This window comes from Abramis brama, assembly GCF_963993115.1.
Source record: "Abramis brama genome assembly, chromosome: 1".
NCBI classification, from domain to species: domain Eukaryota; kingdom Metazoa; phylum Chordata; class Actinopteri; order Cypriniformes; family Leuciscidae; genus Abramis; species Abramis brama.
Genome location: NC_139963.1, coordinates 57,789,454 through 57,812,684, shown reverse-complemented (window position 1 = coordinate 57,812,684; position 23,231 = coordinate 57,789,454). Strand labels below are relative to the sequence as shown.

Genomic DNA, 23,231 nt, shown 5'->3' with positions numbered 1-23,231 from the left:
TTTTAGATCAGTCAGCTCAGTTTCTTTCTTATGAAAATTTCATGAATAAGTGGGCATTTCCTATTAAATATAAAGAGTATTATTATGTAATAAAAGCCATTCCTACTGGTCTAATGATGTTAATGAGAAGTCATATGCTGTCCCTTAACATTTGTAGAATTGATCCCATTCTTTATTTAAATGCTGTAGACATTATCAGTAAAAAGTGCTCAAATAAATTCATTAGAAATATGTTTTATAAAAATAGATTTGTTCAGCCTAGAGGGAAAATTTTCTGGAATATTTGCTTCCAGAGATTATCTGGAAAAAAGCTTGGTTGCTTCCCTTTCAGTTTTGTATATTTAACAAACTTCGAGAAGTACATTTGAAAATACTTCATAATATTTATGTTTGTAATTATACTTTATCAAAATGTATGGATATTGATGAAAATTGTACTTTTTGTTTGGATCAGCCAGAAAAAAATCTACATCTTTTCTTTGAATGTTATCATTCTAAAAAAATTTGGGATGATCTTTCTAGGCACTTTCAACAGAAGTCTGGTCATAATTGTGAACTTGCATCCAAAGATGTTATCATTTATTTTGATTCGAAAATTGCTTCTGTTAATTTTATGATGAATCTTATGATATTGTTAGGTAAATTTCATATTCATAAGAGTAAATTGAGTAATTCTAAACCATGTTTGAAGGTTTTTTTGAGTGAATTTGAATTGTATATTGAGTCTCTCAAATGTATTGATAACAAAAAATGCAGTGATACAATTATATTTGCTAAAGAATTGAAGTTAATTGAAATTTAATTTAATATATGTTTTTTTTTTAAGTAGTACCAATTATTGGTTTCTATACATAACAGATTGGTTTTATCCCCTTACATTTTTTTTTTTTTTTATTTTTTTTTTTTCTATTCTGACATTTTTCTTTGAAAAAAAAAATGTTTTTAGATTATCTTTTTGGATGTCATGTTATTGTGTTTTTTTGATGTTTGTTATGTTTAATGTCTAATAAAAAAAAAATAATAATAAAAAAATAAAATAAAATAAAATAAAAAATAAATAAAAAAGAAGCTGCCCTCATGTGATCAGTGCGGATCTAGTTTCAAACTCAAACCAACTCTTAGGCATCACACGAGAGTTCACACTGGGAAGAGGCGGGAGTCAGGTGTGAATCACAGTTTCACGCCTCCCCGCATACAGCCATTATGACAATAAAGGCCCTATTTTAACCATCTAAAGCCCTATTCAGACGTGATTTTACAAGGGTAGATGGAGTAATGTAATTTTACTACAGGACGTCTATAATATTAATGGCCAATTCGCACGGGATAAGATATCTCAGTAAAACTAGCAGAAGTGGGAGAGTAACTCGATTTGCGCATCGCTGTCACCATGTGTACAATACAATGTGTGTATTACTTTGCTTCCTGATATCATGTGCGCAAACACATATAACCTATATTTATATATATATAACAGGTATGTCCAGTCGAACGATGTATTAATTAACTTCAGATTGGATTGTGTTGGTAATAGGCACTTAACTAACTCTAAGCTTTCGATCTTCTTTCTGATCTGAATGGTGTGTGGAAAACACTTGAGTTTTGCCACAGACTCGTTCCAGCGTCTAGAACGCAACAGAATGCTTTTTCAAGCGTCTCCATACTTGAAAAATTACGGAGATTACCACACATTCAGGTTTTATTTAAAACTGTGTTTTATTTAAAGTTGTGTTTAATAATTCAGAATGGATCCGTATAGCTGTACTCAGTCCAATTGGTCTTGTTTGGAATTGCAGATTGACTTCTTCTTATATGTTCAAGTTACTGTTTAACTGAGCAAAGTACTTTTAAGTTGTAAAGCTTTCCTGTAGTTCAGACAGTAGAGGGTTCGATTCCAAGGGAAAGCAAGAATTGTTGAGACTGTGGATGTGTGGACCTTCAATTGAGTTGAAAATTAATAATACTAGCATAGAAATGTTTTTGTGAATAAAAAACAGTATTGATTTGGCGAGGAGGGGGCCTTGGAGTAATAACGTTGGGGAATCACTGATCCATGTCATATTGGGAGAAATAACAGTTTTGTCTTTACAGGCTTTTATCATGTATCCTGACTCAAATAATGTGTTTCTAACAGCAAACACTCAGAATAAAGTGAGATGATCTGCTGATGATCCTGAATGGCTTGTTGAATGAGTGTTGATAGTCTGAGGCTCATCAATATTAACAGATCTGCTGAAAACACTCTTTATTTCATGACAATAGTTGCTGTTTTCACCTCATTTATTATGCTGATGTCTTCAGATCTCCTGTAAATTGACACTTAAAGCTCATTTCATTGGTGTCAGCAGACTGAGGGGATGTGTTGGTTACTATGTAGGCTACATTTATTCTTTAGTCTTTATGCATTGAACCCTTTTTCTTACCATTATTTATATTCGGAATAATGTCATTACATTATTTATATTCTGTTACCAATAAGTATAAAAAACAAACTCAGTAACTGATATATTTTTTTTAGTTTGGGCAGATCAGCTCCTCCCACTAAAATTTACCATAGTTGAAGCCCTTCCCATGTCAATCACATCACCAGTGAAGCTCCGCCCACATAAATTCTCCAATAAATGCTGTAAATTCCCATCATCCTACAAAGTGAAGACGAGCATCAGAGCATCAGGAAGAGCTGAAATCGGCAAAGACTGAGTTTATTAAAGAGGACAGTGAGAACATGAGTGATCCAGAACCCTGCAGAATGAAACACACTGAAGATCCTGAAGAACAAAGAGGTTGGTGTTTATTCTTCATTCATTCATGATGCTGAAGAACATTCATGTTAGAAACATTCAAGCACTTCATCACTTTTAGATAAACAGTTTAACTATGAAATGGGTACAAAAGTTTCATTATTGGTTTTCAAAAAATGGTCAGTAAAGGCAGGTTTGAGAAATATTCATATTTATTGTCAACATCGGGTCAAAGTAATTATAATTTGATCTCTTTTATTTTAAATATATATCTGGTTCACATTTTTTGTTAAAATGTGTTTCATAGTTTATAACAATTGTTTCTTGTTTTGTTTTTTTGCAATAAACATGCTGTATCAAGTAAATGAATGGCAGACAGAGTTATAAGCGTAACCGTTTTAATAAAGTATTGATTTGGCACCGGTAGCATAAAAAACCCAAACAATACCCAATTATTGATAGTTATAGAGATTAGTCTTCTTATAATATCTTTGGTAACAGGGTAGATGAATGTAGTCAACATTGTGCCATTTGTGTAAAAAAGGAGACAATGGATTGAGATTATTTTCTTGTCCTCCAATCATGCTGTAAAAAGAGCCCAGATAATTAGTGATCGACCATACGGTTTTTTATGATCAATACCAAGGGCTGCACTGATATAAAAATTGTTCGATAACTGATAATTCTTTATATTTGAAAGCCGATAACCAATATATTATCCAATTAATCTAAATCCAAATGTGTTCAAATTTTTTGATAGCCTGATTACAAAAGTATCACCGTTAAAAGCCATGACCCAAACACACAATTATAATGTTATATCGTAATTTTATCTGGCCTTTATGATAGACTTGCACTGCAGATGTTGCACTGAACTGTATTTTCCTTTTGGAAGTGATCAAATCATATTTTAAGCAATCTAAATCTCTCATCACTCATCTGAAGGAAATAATCCTTTATGTATTGCCTATTTATGTCCCTAATAACTGATATACAGAACAAATACTTATTTATTGTTTTTTTTTCCTGTTTTTGACAACTACAGTAATAGCATTGAACTATAAATCTGGTTAACACTTGTTTTCAATGCTGTAATTTCAGTAATTTAACTTTCATACAAAACCAAATAATAAATAGGAGTAAAAAAGAGTGCAAAAATAAATAAATAATTGCACGGTGACTAAAGCGTGTTTTTTAAATAACACGTAACATATAAAGCATTGAAAAATAATTCAAACACATTAAAAAACATTCTAAACCACCTGAATAAAAAACATTGCTACTTCAATTAACCTTAGTGCTCTCAGTTGCATATTTTATTTATAACAACAGCATTTATATGAACTATAGGCAAAATATGAACTATATTTCACAACATAAATAAACGACGGGGAAGTCTATCAACTTTGCAAAAATATAATCATTCGTTTTAAACCACAGTTTTAAAAGGTTTATGTGTTTAATAGGCTAAAGAGGGAAGAGAATGGACTATGCTGAAATATGAACTGCAATATGCATACATTGAAAAATAAACAGAACAATGTTCTGTATCACATTATCACAATTACCAAGTCCATCTCATCTGGCGTGTCATCAGAATTATTAATGTTTTTGTCTGTCTAGATTGTAAAGAACCAGCTGACAGAGCGCTGTTTTTATCTGTGCGTTTACACAGAACTTAGTAATTAATAATTTAGATGTTTAATAGCGAAATAAAGGTTATATGTTAATACAATTATAGGGAGTTTTAAATAAGAGGATCAGTCTAGACTTTCAGCTTGTGAAATTTCTACAGACACTGTTGTGATATGTCACACTCTGTGGTGTTTTTTGTTAAGATGAATTCAATGTATAACAAATAATAATAAATCCAACATTTAATAATATACAATCTGCTCCACTAAACTGCAAAAATCTTGTGTTCTTGTAATTCAACTAATTCGCCAAACTCGAACTGGAACACAGGGGAACTCGCTTTATTTAACTTTATTTAATTTTTTTTTTTTTTTAAACAGCAAAATGGTAATATTTTATAGCAGTTGTCTACTTTAATGTCCTTTTACTTCATTTTTTTCTCTTTGTATTATTTTGATGATTTTTTTCTTTCACTTCAGATCTGATGGAAGAGAACGAGGAGAGTGAAGAACACTTGAGTCGCTCAAAGAATAAACAGACATTTTTAAAGAAAAGAAGAGCCAAAAAATGTACAACCTGCACTCAGTGTGGAAAGAGTTACACAACCAAACCAAATCTTGAGCGTCACTTGAGAGTTCACACTGGAGAGAAGCCGTTCACATGTGATCAGTGTGCGAAGAGTTTCTCAGGATCAGCAAACCTTGAAAGACACATGAGAATCCACACCGGAGAGAAGCCATTCTCATGTGATCAGTGTGGGATGAGCTTCACACAAAAACAACATCTTCATTTTCACACGAGAGTTCACACTGGAGAGAAGCCGTACGCATGTGATCAGTGCGGGAAGAGTTTCTCACAATCAGCACACTTTAAAGAACACATGAGGATCCACACCGGAGAGAAGTCGTTCACATGTGATCAGTGTGGGAAAACATTTCTTAGGGCATCACACCTGAAGACACACCTGACAGTTCATACAAAGGAGAAGCCACATTCATGTTCTGTGTGTGGAAAGAGTTTTTCACGGCTGTATAGTTTACATAATCATCAGAAAATTCACACTGGTGTGAGAGAGTACGTGTGCTTTGAGTGTGAGTCGACTTTTATTACAGTGAACAGTTTAAAACTACACCAGAGAATTCACACTGGAGAAAAACCTTACAAGTGTTCACACTGTGACAAGAGATTCAGTCGATCATCATCTCTGAAAGCACATGAGAGGATCCACAGCAGAGAGAAGCCGCACACGTGTGATCAGTGTGGAAAGAGTTTCTCTTTTAAAACTCATCTGAAGCGTCACATGAAGATCCATACAGTGGAGAAACCGGATCAACACAGTCTGAGATCACAGTAAGTAGTTCAGGGGTACTCAAGTTCAGATGCCAAGGGGGCCACATTTTAACCATATTAAATGTGAAGGGCCACAAATTACAACTCGCATCGTAAAACTTTATTTATGACAATATTTACAGTTTTTACTTGTATAGAAATTCAGTTTATTACCTATTTTGCTATCTTGAGTTCATACTCAAACAGAGTATTAAAAACCTCCTTGCAAGGTAAGTCTTGCTAGCCTTTGTCCAATTTAAAATAATACTGAACATGAAAATAAAAACAATTACAATTCTGGAACAAAAAGGTTGATTAACATGAAGTAGATTAAAAAAGTATAGGCCTACTCGGAGTATTAAAAAATGTATGAAGAAAATCATTGAGCAAATACAGGCTATTATATTTTGCTACTGTTTATAACCCATTGACAATTTGAAAATACGTTTTGTTTTTCATGCTGTTAAGAGGATCATCGGGCAATTACACACTGCAGTAGAGATGCGCGGATCAGCTCTATCGTCACCCGAATCAGCTGTGAAAGTGCGCAGCTCTGAATGCACGAGCTATGCATAGCGTGCCGCACACACAAGTTGCCTGACAGTTTTACCGCTTGTTCTGCTATTGTTGCGCTTAGCAAGTTAATGGTACATTTCGGAGATATCAAGTAGCTATATAAAGTCTCACTAAACATTCCACACACATCACAATGACGATGATGAATGTTATTTTTTATTATTACATAGCTTGGTTGAATTCCAATGTAGAATGCGGTCAGTTATTTCTTGATAACAGACCGCTGCGAAGTATAACACACCGCTGCCATGAAAAACAGAGTGTTGCTATGGACGCGGAACAGACTATTTTCTTTAGCGGAAGAAGTACAATTGTTTTTAAATCAATAAACTCCTTTTTAAATCAATATTTTGTGTCAAATTATTTATTTATTTTGTAGGTAGCCATGTAATAAGCGGGATAATGTATAGCGAGGCGGTTGTTATAGTGAATAACAACCCCTTCAGGCTGATTCAAGCTCCGCTTCGCGTCGAGGTCCCGTTCAGCCTGTCGGGGTTGTTATTCGCTATAACAGCCGCCTCGCTATACATTATCCCTTACTTAATCGACCAACGGATTATCGACCGTCCGCAATATACATAGATATAAATCACACTGTCTAATATTCACACAACTTTTGAGCTCAAATTATAAAAAAAAAAGTGCGTTCATCTTTTGCATGACGCGGGCCATAAAATTAATGCCAATGGGCCGTATGCGGCTGCCTTTTTATGTGCTGAGCATTAAAGTCGACGAACACAGAGGTCCTGTGATAATATTAGTCCCGTGTGAATCGGCATCTCTGTGATTTGGTGGGGTCGTTTATAATTTTTTCAAGGATTTTGTTTCCTGCGATATTTTTTCCATCTTTCGCGAAGAATGGAGGCTGCGTTGGAGTGTTTTGATAGTATTTTGGGTGCTGGGTCGCTATACCATGATACAATACAACTATACAATTTGCAGAAAGAGAAAGCTGAAAACCATCAGAAGAGCAAAAATAAAAATAATGATTAGATGGAGGTGGACAGCAGCATGTGGTAAGGTGATATATCATACAGCTAAACCTATAATAATGACAAGACATTTCCAAGCAATAGCCTATTGACATCATATCCGGGAGATAAGTCAGTAATTTCGCGTAAAATCACAGGCTTCATTTATCCCGTGCGAATGCGCCACAGATTCAGATCGAAATTCAGATGTGGGGGGGTAATTTCTAAATCACACGAGGTTCCCAGATAATACTAATCCAGTGCGAATAGGGCTTAAGAGACACAGTGATACTTCTCAAAAGTGAATAAGCAATGCTTTATTTCTTGCAAGAAAGGCGTTCTACACACAGACAATGTCTAGCATGAGAAGGCAAAGTGTCCTCCTCTTTTCAAAGTTAATATAGTACTTTCTTCAGCATCCACACCCTAACACCTCTCGTCTTATTTGCTATTGGTGTATCAGTAAACATATTACCCTACATGGCATGTTCAATTCTGCTGATCCTGCTCTTATGCGTGCACAGAAAAAAACAGAGTTCGATATGAAAAACAGAGTAATTATTCATTAGAACACAACACACTTCCTTTCCTTTATGTGGGAACACAGCCCACTAGGGACAAGATATCCCACCATATTTCACTCAAGCCTACGTGCGTTATGCAGCTTATATCCATCAATGCATTCAAGATAAGCAAGAATAAAGTTTCCATTACAAAAGCATAAGTAAGAATACAATTTCCATTACACTGGACATCTTGGTGGTTGCTTGCATTCTGCTTCACATTTTTCACATTATTATGAGATATTGAGTTAGAATTATAAGAAAGTATCTCATTATTATGACAACATTTCTCATTATGAGATGTTAAGTCGTTATTATGAGAAAGGATCTCGTTATCATGCAATGTTAAGTTATTACGAGAAAGTTTCTAATTAGTATTAGATACTAAGTCATAATTATTGAACAACATTTCTCATTATTGTGACTTCCATATTTATATTATTTGCGTAGCTGTGATGGAAACAGGCTTCCATACTTTGTCCCCCCGACATCATGTGACTAAACAGATGAATATAAATCAGCTTTCTGTTTCTGACATCTGCTGGTTATGCACCTACCGGCAGACCACAAGCTCAGATTTTTTTATATGGGGTACCATATTTCATATATCATACCATCTACATTTAAAATGCATTTACAATGAACAAGGACTGCTATACAAAGAATATCATAAAAACATATCTTACCTAATGCAGAAGAAGCTGCCTCGAAGAAGTTGCATAGATGTCCACTATCTTCTCTTCTGATAAATTTGCAGTCAGGTCGTTCTCTATATGCAGTAGGGAAAGATCCGAGAATCTGTCCTGAGCCATTGCAGATCGGAGCCAGTTTCTGATTCTTCTCATAACTGAGAAACTTCTTTCTGACGTAGCAGAGCCAACTGGCAGTGTGAGTGCAAGCTGCAGCAGTTTGGATATCTATCCTTCCGTACTTCATCTTGAAGTTTTTTTCACATTTCACAAGATCCATTTCAGCTGTCACAAGCTGAGGGTGAATCTTAAAGCTCGCATACATGCTTAGAAAAGGATTGATGCCGTTCTTGTCACAATTGAATACAGCATCACATGCCACACTCAGGGCCATTGCTTCAGTTGAAAATCGCCTGTCCAATTCAGCCAGCATAATGTCTAAAACAGGGAGATACAAATGACATTTAAATGTCTGTGATTCTGATCCCCATTGCGTCTCATTTTCATCACGCCATCCAAGTGCGGTTGGTACTATGTACTGCGAAAGCCCGGGAGGTTGTCGCAAAGATCTTTTTCGTTTTCCTGCAGTTTGGGGGGCAAACCTGCAAAAAGCGTCATCCTCACAAAACGTTTTCACCTGCATCCACATTGCCTCCCATGAACTCTCCTCTCTGCAGCGCTGGAGATGTGTTATCAGACTATTGACTGCTGAGGCCGCATCAGCCATGGTTGTACTTGCACCTTGCAGACGTTTGTGTGTTACATGTACAACTCTGAGAACTTCCTCGAGAACAATTAAGGACGTAATGAAGCGGAGACTTGTCATATGGTTATACAACCCACTTGCATCTACAGACCACTTTTCTCCTTCTTCTTCCATCTCTTTCAAACAGCGAGTGATGGCAACATATTGTGATTTGACAGCAGACGGCAGAACAATCCTTCCATCCACCATAGATAATTTCTCAAATTGCTTATCTGATCTGTCTCAGCTGCTGCCTGAACCCAAACAAACAGATGAACTAGAAGAACTAACTAGCACTATGAGCACCATTCTCTCTAGAACATTAGATATTGTTGCACCCATTAGAATAAAAAAGGTCAGAGAGAAAATTAAAGCACTATGGTACAATAATACTACGCATGTTCTAAAGAGAGAAACCCGTAATTTAGAGCGTAAATGGAAACAAACTAATTTAGAGGTCTTTAGAATCGCGTGGAAAGACAGTATGTCACGTTATAAAAGGGCCCTAAAAGCGGCCAGGGCTGAGCACCTCCGCAAACTAATAGAAAATAACCAAAATAATCCAAGGTTTTTATTTAACACCGTGGCTAGATTAACAAATAAACAGACGTCACCTGAACAAAATATCCCGTTACAGTTTAGTAGTAATGATTTCATGAACTTCTTCACTGAGAAAATAAAAACATCAGAACCACAATTGTAAACGTTCGATCTTCAATCGCGCCTTATAATTCAGCTTCAATTATCACCCCGCAAGAACAATTACAGTGCTTTACAACTATAGAACAAAAAGAGTTAAATAAACTTATCACTTCATCTAAAACAACAACATGTTTATTAGATCCTATACCAACTAAACTACTGAAAGAAGTGTTACCTATAGTGAAAGAGCCTCTCCTCAATATTATTAACTCATCTTTATCTTTAGGTCATGTTCCAAGAACATTTAAATTGGCAGTTATGAAACCACTCATTAAGAAACCACAATTAGATCATAATAACCTACCAAATTATAGACAATTATAGATTTCAAATCTTCCATTTATGTCTAAAATACTAGAAAAAGTTGTGTCCGCTCAACTGGGCTCTTTCTTGCAAGAAAATGATATCTATGAAAAGTTTCAGTCAGGATTCAGGCCACATCATAGCACTGAAACTGCGCTCGTTAAAATCACAAATGATTTACTCTTAGCTTCTGACCAAGGCTGTATCTTAGTGCTGCGTTCGATACAATAGTTCACACAATACTCTTAGATCTACTAAAAAATTATACTGGTGTTCAAGGACAAGCATTAAGCTGGTTTAGATCATACTTATCTGACCGCTACCATTTTGTCTATTTAAATGGAGAAAAATCGATCATAACTCCAGTAAACTATGGAGTGCCGCAGGGATCTGTGTTAGGCCCTCTATTATTCTCAATATATATGCTGCAACTTGGAAATATTATAAGGAAACATGGAATTAGTTTCCATTGTTATGCTGATGACACTCAAATATATATTTCATCACGGCCAGATAAAAACGCTAAATTATCCAAATTGACAGATTGTGTTAAAGATATAAAAGATTGGATGACGCGTAATTTTCTTTTATTAAATCCAGACAAGACAGAGGGTACTAATCATCGGTTCAAAAAACCACCCACAAAACCTCTCACAATATAACTTTGACATCGTAGGATGTCCTGTTACTTTATCCTCTACAGTAAAAGACCTGGGTGTTATACTAGATTGCAACCTGTCTTTTGAAAATCATATTTCATATGTTGCAAAAACAGCCTTTTTCCATTGCTAAGCTACGTAATATGCTATCAGTTTCTGATGCAGAAAAGTTAGTTCATGCATTCATGACCTCGAGACTAGATTACTGTAATGCTTTATTAGCTGGTTGTCCTGCATCCTCAATAAACAAGCTACAGTTGGTCCAAAATGCATCCGCTAGAGTTCTTACTAGATCAAGAAAATATGATCATATAACACCGATTTTATCATCACTGCATTGGTTACCTATAAAGTTCTGTATTAATTACATGGTATTGATACTGACTTATAAAGCCCTAAACGGCTTAGCTCCAGTCTATTTAACGGATCTTTTATCGCCCTATAATCCATCGCGCTCTTTAAGATCACTAAATTCAAGGCTTTTGTTCATACCTAGGATATCCAGATCCACCAAAGGAGGGAGAGCATTTTCACATTTAGCTCCAAAACTCTGGAATAGCCTCCCTGATACTGTTTGTTGCTCAGACTCGCTCTCCCAGTTTAAAACTAGATTAAAGACGCATCTTTTCGGCCAGGCATTCATATAATATTTTTAATCTTACAGTTCAAACTACAATCCGGCCTCTAGTTCATAAACGCCAGAGGAGAACCGGCCCCCGACTGAGCCTGGGTTCTCCCAAGGTTTTTTTTTCTCCATTAGGTCACCTGATGGAGTTTCAGGTTACCATTAGGTCACTTGATGGAGTTTTTCGGTTCCTTGCCACTGTTGCCTTTGGCTTGCTCAGTTGGGGATATTTTGAGGATATTTAATTTAATTTTATCAATCAATAAATTCCACTAGAAACAAACCTTGTTGTATTATTTTACTTGACTTGACTTGACAGCAGAAACACACCTATATTTGCAAGCCCATCGTGTTTCACTTTGCTGAACTAGCTCTTTTGGTTTAAAGGGGTCATGACATGTTTTTTTCTTTTCTTTTATTGTGTTCCCTTATGCCGAGTTCAGACTGCATGATTTTAGCCCCGATTTTGGCTAAATCAGTGTGAAACCTCCTGTCGCCGATGCATCGTGCAGTGTGAACACACCAGCAACTAAATGTTACCCTGGATAGTCATGCAGTGTGAAAAGAACAGTGACCCGACTACTTAGAAAATCGTGCAGTCTGAACTCGGCATTAGGTGCAATTATAGTATTACTATAGTTTTTTGGACAAAAAACGTTTAAAATTTATAACGTCAGTGCCTATGCATCAATTGTTAACGCCCCCTTTTCAAAACGTGCGGATTTTGCGGAGCTGTGTTTACCGTTACCATAGTATCGGGTGATGTGTCATGCGTGCGAGGCGATGGCGATTTCAAAAGTTTGAGTCGGAATCAGAGGAAATGAACCATCAACACAACTAAGAATGCATCAGCCCGTCCACATAGAAAGTGTGAAACTATTTTGTCAGTTTAACAGCCTACATCTTTTAATAGCCTACGGGGCATGAACATGGCGGTTATAAAACAATAAGTAGGCTAAAAAACACGGTGATTATTCATAATGAATTAAACTGCAATTAACGTTTTTAAAAAGTTTTAAGTTTTAAATAGCCTATATTACTTACAGTTTGCGCCGTCGTTGTGTAGCCCAGAATAGTCCACACGGCCTTATCTTGTACAAAAGTTTTCTGACAAAGCCAGCATCAAACTGCGATTGTTCTCAACTGTCACTCATCCTTGAAATGTGGAAAACACACGCTTAAATTAACACTGCCGTGACTGGGACGTCCGCGAAAAATAAACTGGATCCATCTTCCCCTGACGTCTGGATCTTTCAGCAGCGTATATTATTCAAACATGTTGTTTGTCCACAGCCAGGAACAGCACATCTGCGTGTCGTGACATCGCAATCTTCTTGTAAACAGACCCACTCGCTGCACGTCGACTGAACACATGTGAAGCGCGTGACAGATGCGATGATGAAATGAGGTAGTTATCTTGCGCTTGAAGCGTAGTTGTCTACGCTGGAGGCGGTCATATGCAAACGACTGCTACGTCACTTCATACCGTGGATCCAGAACGAGCTGTATTTAGAGCTTGATTAAATAAATGATTCGTTTATAATGGGGAGGACGTCTTAAGCTATGAAACTTGCAGGACGTTTTAATGGTACAAAGACCTCTTATATGCCAAAAGATCAAGGCAAATTTGGTTTCTCATGTCATGACCCCTTTAAGAGCTAGTGTTTTCTGCATCATGAGAAATCTGCAATGGTAAAATATAATTTGTCAATGACATTTAGACAGGTTTTAATGTCCCTATTCACTGTACAACGATTAAACGAGTACGAGATTTAGTTTATGTGCCATGCAATGCACATACACAGCAAAGGGGAATTCCTCTCTGATCCGTTGCTGAACTCCACTCAAATGCCCCGACATTACAGAGGCTCCGTCATATGCCTGAGCAATTATGGGAATGTCCTTCAGCCCACACGACTGCAATCCTTCTTTAATGCCAGAAACAATCCCTGCAGCTTCACGAGAATTGGAACAGTCAACAAAGCAAATAAATCGCTCCTTGATCTGAAGTCCCTCCGTGTATCTAATGCAAACAGAAAGTTGCTCAGTCTTTGAGGACTTTGCTTCATCAGCAATAACAGCAAGAAAACCAGTCTTGTGTACTCGTTCTCGTGTACGAGCTCTGCACACAATGCAATTATTTCATTCTGAAAGTCTCGGCTTGTGCAGTTAAAGGAACACTTCAACTTTTTGGAACTTTAGCTTATTCACCGTATCCCCCAGAGTTAGATTAGTCCATACATACCTTTTTCATCTCCGTGCGTGCTTTAAGTCTGTTTGACGCACCCACCGCTAGCCTAGCTTAGCACAAAGACTTGATGTAAATGGCTACAGCTAGCATACTAATCCCAATAAGTGACAAAATAATGCCAACATTTTCCTATTTACATGTTGTGATTTGTATAGTCATAGTGTGTACAAATAACAAGGTCATGAGACACAGACATTTTTTAAACATTTAAATACTGGGAAATATATTCTCAGAAGGCGAAGCACTGCTACTTGGGCGGAGTGATTAGCGCAGCACCCGAGAAGCGCCGTGGTGAGGAGCAGAGAGTTCGCTCAGAGTTGGAGTAATAGTCAGTAATTACTAAATAGTTAATGCAAAGTTTAAAATCATGTGTGTTTGCTGTATTGTAAAGAGCTGCGACAATAAACAGGGGAATTCCAACCAAAAACGCTGACCTGACGAAGCGTGTTTTGTCAGCTTCTCTGACAGTTTTTTTTCCAGTTCCGAGCTCTCACTTTTGTAAGTAGTTTGTCTGCGTCTGAACTTGAAGAAAAGTGGCGACAGCAAAAACAAAAAACTGAATCCAGTGAAATTGAGTTCTCCATTCATGGGAACTTGTGATAGTAAATGAGAAGGCACGATTAACATTTGCAATTAGGCGCTTAGGGAAAGAAGAAATTATGGGCTGTTTCGGCCCAATAGCTTTCACCCCAAGGTCAACGTATCCAGATCCAGATGCGGCAGGTTGAGCGGGTAACTCCGCTGACACGGTGGCGGTGCTGCTGGATCCCAGGCCGGCTTTGTTGTTCTCAGATGCGGCCTCGATTGCTGTGTCAGTAGCAGCAATGGAATTGATGGTTGAAGTGTCAGAATTAGAAAACTCCACACTTTTACTAGTGGGTTTACAAAAAAAACGACAAATGTACATTTTCTTTATTTAGCATGTAGACTAAAGCGGGAACAGAACGAGAAGAGAATCCACTCACGTACCGCGATACTTTGAGATCCGCTAGTCGCGAGAATATGAGCTTCTTTTTAAATACAGCAATTAAAAATAATTTATTCTTAACTTACTCATTATACCCACAAAAATTATAAGATAAGACAAATAAAATGAGAAAATATAAATTCTGTAAAAAAAAAAAATATTTTTCAAAGCACAAGACAGGCATTAATTGGCTCTGGTCTGGTCTTGGCTTCTGTTCATTTCACATGTGTCTCTCATTTGAAATCTCACTTGATTTAATGTTTCTTTTAGACCTGATGGATGCGAACGAGAAAGGAAAAACAGAAGCCAAAAAATCTGTCACCTGTAAATCTGTCACAGTTTCACATGTAAATCAAGGCTGAAGATTCACATGAGAGTTCACATTGGAAAGAAGCGGATCAGGCTTTCGCTCTGAAATCACATCTTCTCATTCTGAAGAAAGACCATTTAACTGTGATCAGTGCGGTAAACAGTTTCATTGGGCGTCAGTCCTGAAGATTCACACAGAAAAGACACGGCGGTGTGTGTTTCAGTGCTTCACTACAGAAGATGAACTGAAAGACTGCCAGAAAATGCACACTGAAAAAAAAAAAATTTGAATGCAAAGTTCAGGAGCTGAAGAAGAGGCCATAACACTTTTAAGAGAGACATGAATCTGATATTAATTGTTAACTCGTTCTTCATTGTTTTTCATCAGAACATCTAGTTTCTCTTCCAGTTCTACTCTTGGAAATGCAGTATATACTTTCATGTATATTTGAATCTGGACTCTTCTCTTCTTCTCTTGAGATGCTTTGGCTCTTATAAGTCAGTAAAGAGAGAGATCTGTCTCATTTGCTTTCACTTTTACTAAATGTTTGTATTTGCTTCATGTAATGATTGATTGAACTAATTTTATCAACATTTCATTGTTATTGCCCATTTTTATTTTCTGCTGATTCTGCTTGAATAAGGAATAATTTTAGTTCTGAAAGTCATGAATTATCCTGATATGATTGCTTTTTGAGCTTTCCATGTTTTATTTTTCTCAATAGAGCTTTTAAATGCCTAACTAAATTATACATTTCTAGTCAGTTTGATGTTTCATTCACACCATGAGGCTTCATGAAGTCAGAACCATTACTAGTATGAACTTTAAACAACACACAGTTTTCAATCACTAGGGGGCCACGAGATAACTTGAAATTAATGTAAATATATTAATATAGCTTAATTCATTGATTTTTATTATTAATACATTGATTATTTAAAAAGATAAATGAAATTAATAAAAAAATTAAGACAAAGCACCTTCTGTCTCGTAAGTATTCTGTAATACAGACCGAACGGCGGCTCAAATCACCCGACCGCTTCATGAACATAGGATACGCAAACTACATCTCTCAGTTGGAAAAAGACAACAAGTGTCACAAATAAAGCTTTGATGGACGACAATTGTAATGAAGGTAAAGACGAATACAGTGATAAAGGAGTTATAGTCCACTATTATTGATGCGCAAACAAACCGTCTCGGCTCACTGATCGCTTAAACATCGTATTTCTGCATAAACACAGTTCAATATATTCACGCAGTTGTCTAAGTGAATGTACTGTGTGTGTTTTATAACGGATGCTCGTCTAAAGAGAAGTTTGTGAGGATCAGTGGTGTTTATATACACATAAACATCAGACGCTCCAAACATAGACACGATAAACGCTTGTTCTAGCAGAGGAACGGTTTACTGATGACATCGACCCGCCTTCAGATCGCGGAGTTACCACACATTCAGAATGTTTTTATTTTGTTGTGTTTAATCATTCAGAATGGATCCGTATAGCTATACTCAGTCCAAATGGTCTTGTTTGGAATTGCAGATTGACTTCTTCTTATATGTTCAAGTACTGCATAACTGGGCAAAATACTTTTAAGTTGTAAAGCTTTCCTGTAGCTCAAACAGGAGAGGGTTTGATTAAGTCGCTCTGGATAAAAGTGTCTGCCAAATGTGTGAATATCTGTAAAGTATGTTTGCAAAAAAAAAAAAAAGAACACTGAAGGTTTCAATCTATCTTGAATTTCTTTTGTTTAAAAAATAACATGTATTGGACATTAATAATACTAGCACAGAAATTTATTTGGCGAGGAGGAGGGCCTTGGAGTAAAAACGTTGGGGAATCACTGATCCATGTCATAATGTGAGAAATAACAGTTTTGTCTTTAAAGGCTTTTATCATGTATCCTGACTCAAATAATGTGTTTCTAACAGCAAACACTCAGAATAAAGTGAGATGATCTGCTGATGATCCTGAATGGCTTGTTGAATGAGTGTTGATAGTCTGAGGCTCATCAATATTAACAGATCTGCTGAAAACACTCTTTATTTCATGACAATAGTTCCTGTTTTCACCTCATTTATTATGCTGATGTCTTCAGATCTCCTGTAAATTGACACTTAAAGCTCATTTCATTGGTGTCAGCAGACTGAGGGGATGTGTTGGTTACTATGTAGGCTGCATTTATTCTTTAGTCTTTATGTGTTGAACTCTTTTTCTTACCATTATTTATATTCGGAATAATTTCATTGCATTATTTATATTCTGTTACCAATAAGTATAAAAAAACAAACTCAGTAACTGATATATTTTTTTTAGTTTGGGCAGATCAGCTCCTCCCACTAAAATTTACCATAATTGAAGCCCCTCCCATGTCAATCACATCATCAGTGAAGCTCCTCCCACTGCAATTCACCCATAAATGCTGCAATATTCCCATCATCCTACAAGTGAAGACGAGCATCAGAGCATCAGGAAGAGCTGAAATCTGCAAAGACTGAGTTTATTAAAGAGGACAGTGAGAACATGAGTGATCCAGAACCCTGCAGAATGAAACACACTGAAGATCCTGAAGAACAAAGAGGTTGGTGTTTATTCTTCATTCATTCATGATGCTGAAGAACATTCATGTTAGAAACATTCAAGCACTTCATCACTTTTAGATAAACAGTTAAACTATGAAATGGCTGCAAAAGTTTCATTTTTGGTTTTCAAAGAATGGTCAGTAAAGTGAGGTTTGAGAAATATTCATATTTATTGTCAACATCAGGTCAAAGTAATTATAATTTTAGCTCTTTTATTTTAAATTTATATCTGGTTCACATTTTTTGTTAAAATGTTGGACTTTTCATAGTTTACAACAATTGTTTCTTTTTTCTGTATCAAGTAAATGAATGGCAGACAGAGTTATAAGCATAACCGTTTTAATAAAGTATTGATTTGGCACCGGTATCGTAAAAAACCCAAAACAATACCCAACCCTAATTATTCATAGTTATAGAGATTAGTCTTCTTATAATATCTTTGGTAACAGGGTAGATGAATGTGGTCAACACTGTGCCATTTGTGTAAAAAAGGGGGCAATGGATTGAGATTATTTTCTTGTCCTCCAATCATGCTGTAAAAAGAGCCCAGGGGTGCGTTCTCCGATAACGTTGTCTCTTAGCGCGCTACGAAGACTCAAAAGGTACACCTTAACTACAGGTATACCTTTCCTACGTGTGTTCTCCGAACTATACCTTAGGATGTTGCTTAAGGTAAACCTTCTTAAGTTCGACCTTAGCAGGCGCTGTCCATGGTGGAGGTGCTGAATAGGTTGATATCGATGCCTCGATGATCGATTGTGCGCTCTTTCCTTCACAGCGGTATAGGTAAAGTATTGAGAAAACAATGTTCTTTATAAAGAAATAGTACAAACTGCATTTATCGGGGCTCATTGAAATATGTACATGCAGAAATAAATATGAGTATGTGTTTATAATTTAGCAAGAGTGCAATCCCAAACCCTTACGGCCATAAGTGTGTTAATGTTCTCCACGTATGCTGATTATCCACCAGCCATGTAGTTGACATACACTAACTGGCTCCGCGGACGGCGCCGTCTTTGATTTAAAATAAGTACTCGCTGTCTCGCTGCCATAGCTATAAAGTTTGTGTAAACTCATCTTTCTTTATATAGACTCCTAAGCCTTTTCTGTCAAATGGTTCGCCAGCTGATGTGCCTTAGGATAGTAATTAAAAAAGCTAACAACCATTAGTGTATGGAAACTTTATTAATGAAAACACTTCCATACACTGGGTGTAGGCTATAACAACTTAAGTATTTTATGTGTAAAATTTTAAAGTAAAGTAAAAATGTAATTTTAATACTAAATCAGATTTTATATTAAATGTTCATATAAAATGTTCTATGTGTAATTAAACTGCGATGTAAAAAAGCTTTTTGCGTAGTGGTGGCCACTAGCGGTATGAACCGTCAGCAGCGATAAGGTATAGCTAAGAGCGCTCCAGACCAACCTTACGAACGTATGACTTACAGAAGGTATACTTAACTAAGAAGGTTTCGGAAACCACGTATTAACGATAAGGTACTTCTTAAGGTACAACTTAAGAACGACGTAGCGTTAAGGTAGTTTCGGAGAACGCACCCCAGATAATTAGTGATCGACCATACTGTTTTTTATGATCAATACCAAGGGATGCACTCACTCTAAAAACTGCTGGGTTGTGTTAACCCAATTTTGGGTCAAATATGGTCTCACCCAACGTTGGGTTAAAAATTCAATTTAAAAATGGACAAACCCAGCCGTTGATTTACATTTTTAATGTAACCAATGCAATTTGTCCATTTTTAAATTGCATTTTTGTCCATTTTTGATTTTGTCCAAAATGCAATTTGTCCATTTTTAAATTGCATTTTTTAACCCAACGTTGGGTGAGACCATATTTGACCCAATATTGGGTTAACACAACCCAGCAGTTTTTAGAGTGCTGATATGAACATTGTTCGATAACTGATAATTCTTTATATTTGTAAGCCGATAACCAATATATTATCCGATAAATCTAAATCCAAATGTGTTCATAATTTTTGATAGCCTGATTACAAAAAGTATCACTGTTAAAAGCCATGACCCAAACACACAATTATAATGTTCTCATCATAATTTTATGTAGCCTATATGATAGACTTGCACTGCAGATGTTGCACTGAACTGTATTTTCCTTTTGGAAATGATCCAATCATATTTTAAGCAATGTAAAACTCTCATCACTCATCTGAAGGAAATAATCCATTATTTATCTGCTTTAATATATTGGCCAAATTTTCTTATTGGGCCGATAACGATAACATTAAAAATGAACATATATCAGTCGATACGATATGGTGGCCGATATATCTTGCATCCCTACCAATGCCAATTATTTGCCTATTTATGTCCCTGATACAAAACTTGTAAACTTAACAAATAAACGTATTTATTGTTTTATTTCTGTTTTTGACAATTACAGCAATAGCATTGAACTATAAATCTGGTTAACACTCGTTTTCAATGCTGTAATTTCAGTAATTTCACTTGCATACAAAACCAAATAATAAATAGGAGTAAAAAAGAGTGCAAAAATAAATAAGTGCACGGTCACTAAAGCGTCTTTTTTAAATAACACGTAACATATAAAGCATTTAAAAATAATTCAAACACATTAAAAAACATTCTAAACCACCTGAATAAAAAACATTGCTACTTCAATGTACCTTAGTGCTCTCAGTTGCATATTTTATTATAACAACAGCATTTATATGAACTATAGGCAAAATATGAACTATATTTCAACATAAATAAATGACGGGTAAGTCTATCAACTTTGCATAAATATAAGCATTCACTTTCAACAACAGTTTAAAAAGGTTTATGTGTTTAATAGGCTAAAGAGGTTCACAAGTTCACACTTACATATAATTTTGAAGGGGTAAAGTTTAATGCGTATTTGGCGTGCTGTCCGGAGGGAGGGCTCCGAGCTCGGAGTTCGGCCCGAACCCAGAGTACTCCCCCCGTATGTAAGTGTTTAGGACTAGAAGCGTGGAGAAGGGGTGGTGGAGGGATGCTGCAAAAACTGTCAATGAAATGAGATGAGACTGCTGCGTATATATACACCTCTTACCATTGATTGCTGAGTGCTCTCCACTTGTGTTAATTATCTGAACGTGCTCCTCCCGAACCTTGTTAATAAAACGTCATGAAGAGAATGGAATATGCTGGAATATGAACTGCAATTTGCATACATTGAAAAATAAACTGAACAATGTTCTGTATCACATTATCACAATTACCAAGTCCATCTCATCTGGCGTGTCATCATCAGAATTATTAATGTTTTTGTCTGTCTAGATTGTAAAGAACCAGCTGACAGAGCACTGTTTTTATCTGTGCGTTTACACAGAACTTAGTAATTAATAATTTAGATGTTTAATAGCGAAATAAAGGTTATATGTTAATATAATATAGGGCGTTTTAAACGAGGGGATCAGTCTAGACTTTCAGCTTGTGAAATTTCACAGACAATGTTGTGATATGTCACACTCTGTGGTGTTTTTTGTTAAGATAAATTCAATGTATAACAAATAATAATAAATCCAAAATATAATAATATACAATCTGCTCCACTGGACTGCAGAAAGCTTGTGTTCTTGTAATTAAACTAAGAGGCCACTGTGACGTTTCTGTGGCAAGCAGAGCGAGAATTGAGTTCGCCAAACTCGAACTGGAACACAGGGAAACTCGCTTTATTTAATTAATATATTAAAAAAACCAGCAAAATGGTAATATTTTATAGCAGTTGTCTACTTTTATGTCCTTTCACTTCATTTTTTTTTCCTCTTTGTATTATTTTGATGATTTTTTTCTTTCACTTCAGATCTGATGGAAGACAACAACGAGAGTGAAGAACACTTGAGTCGATCAAAGAATAAACAGACAATTTTAAAGAAAAGTAGAGCCAAGAAATCTTTCACCTGCACTCAGTGTGGAAAGAGTGTCACACAAAAACAACATCTTAAGCTTCACATGCGAGTTCACACTGGAGAAAAGCCATATGCATGCGATCAGTGTGGGAAGAGTTTCACACAATCAGCACACCTTGAAAGACACATGAGAATCCACAATGGAGAGAAGCCGTTCAAATGTGATCAATGTGAAAAGAGATACTCGCACAAACATGATCTTAATCTTCACATGAGAGTTCACACTAGAGAGAAACCGTTCTCATGTGATCAGTGTGGAAAGCGATTCTCAAACAAACAACATATTGAGATTCACATGAGGATCCACACTGGAGAGAAGCCGTTCTCATGTGATCAATGTGGGAATAGTTTCAGTCAATTAGCACACCTTAATGTTCACATGAGGATCCACACCGGAGAAAAGCCGTATGCATGTGATCAGTGCGGGAAGAGTTTCACACAATCAGCACACTTTAAAGAACACATGAAGATCCACACCGGAGAGAAGCCGTTCACATGTGATCAGTGCGGGAAAACATTTCTTAGGGCATCAGAGCTGAAGTCACACCTGGCAGTTCATTCGAAGGAGAAGCCGCATTCATGTTCTGTGTGTGGAAAGAGTTTTTCACGGCTGCACAATTTAAAAGTACATCAAAAAATTCACACTGGTGTGAGAGAGTACATGTGCTTTGAGTGTGAGAAGACTTTTATTACAGCTCAATCTTTAAAACAGCACCAGAGAATTCACACTGGAGAAAAACCTTACAAGTGTTCACACTGTGACAAGAGATTCATTCGTTCAGAAGATCTAAAATCACATGAGAGGATCCACACTGGAGAAAAACCTTACAAGTGTTCACACTGTGACAAAAGATTCATTCAGTCGGCAGATTTGAAAGCACATGAGAGGATCCACAGCAGAGAGAAGCCGCACACGTGTGATCAGTGTGGAACAAGTTTCTCTTTTAAAACTCACCTGAAGCGACACATGAAGATCCACACTGTGGAGAAACCACATCAACACAGTCTGAGATCACAGTAAGTAGTTCATCTTTATGTGCTGAGCATTAAAGTCTCTCCTGTGTAAGTTAGTTTCCTAACAGCCATGATGAGCAACAGGACATCTTGGTGGTTGCTTGCTATCTGATTCACATTTTTTACATTATAATGAGATATTGAGTTGTAATTATAAGAAAGTATCTCATTATTATGACAACATTTCTCATTATGAGATGTTAAGTCGTTATTATGAGAAAGCATCTCGTTATAATGCAATGTTAAGTTATTATGAGATACTAAGTTATAATTATGACAACATTTCTCATTATTGTGACTTCCATATTTATATTATTTGCGCAGCTGTGATGGAAACAGGCTTCCATACTTTGTCCCACGGACATCATGTGACTAAACAGATTAATGTAAATCAGCTTTCTGTTTCTAACATCTGCTTGTTATTATTAAATTCATGAATTAGTTGCAGCCCTAGTTCATTTAAGTTAGTTTTGATCATTAAAAACAATTGAAGAAAAATAGTTTGTTGCTGTGGCTTCGACAAAACCTGATTATCATGTTATACTGCGCGATTTGAAGATCTTGAGTTACAGATGTCACAGTTCTGTTCAGTTAGTTTCATGTTTCTCTCTCATTTGAAATCTCACTTG

The 23,231-nt window shown here is 36.3% G+C and overlaps 1 protein-coding gene across 1 annotated transcript in view; it reads left to right on the top strand.

Moving 5' to 3' along the window:
* Positions 1-23,231, top strand: part of LOC311077371 (uncharacterized protein) — a 43,014-nt gene that overhangs the window by 19,647 nt on the left and 136 nt on the right. The gene's annotated exons all lie outside the window — the stretch shown is intronic.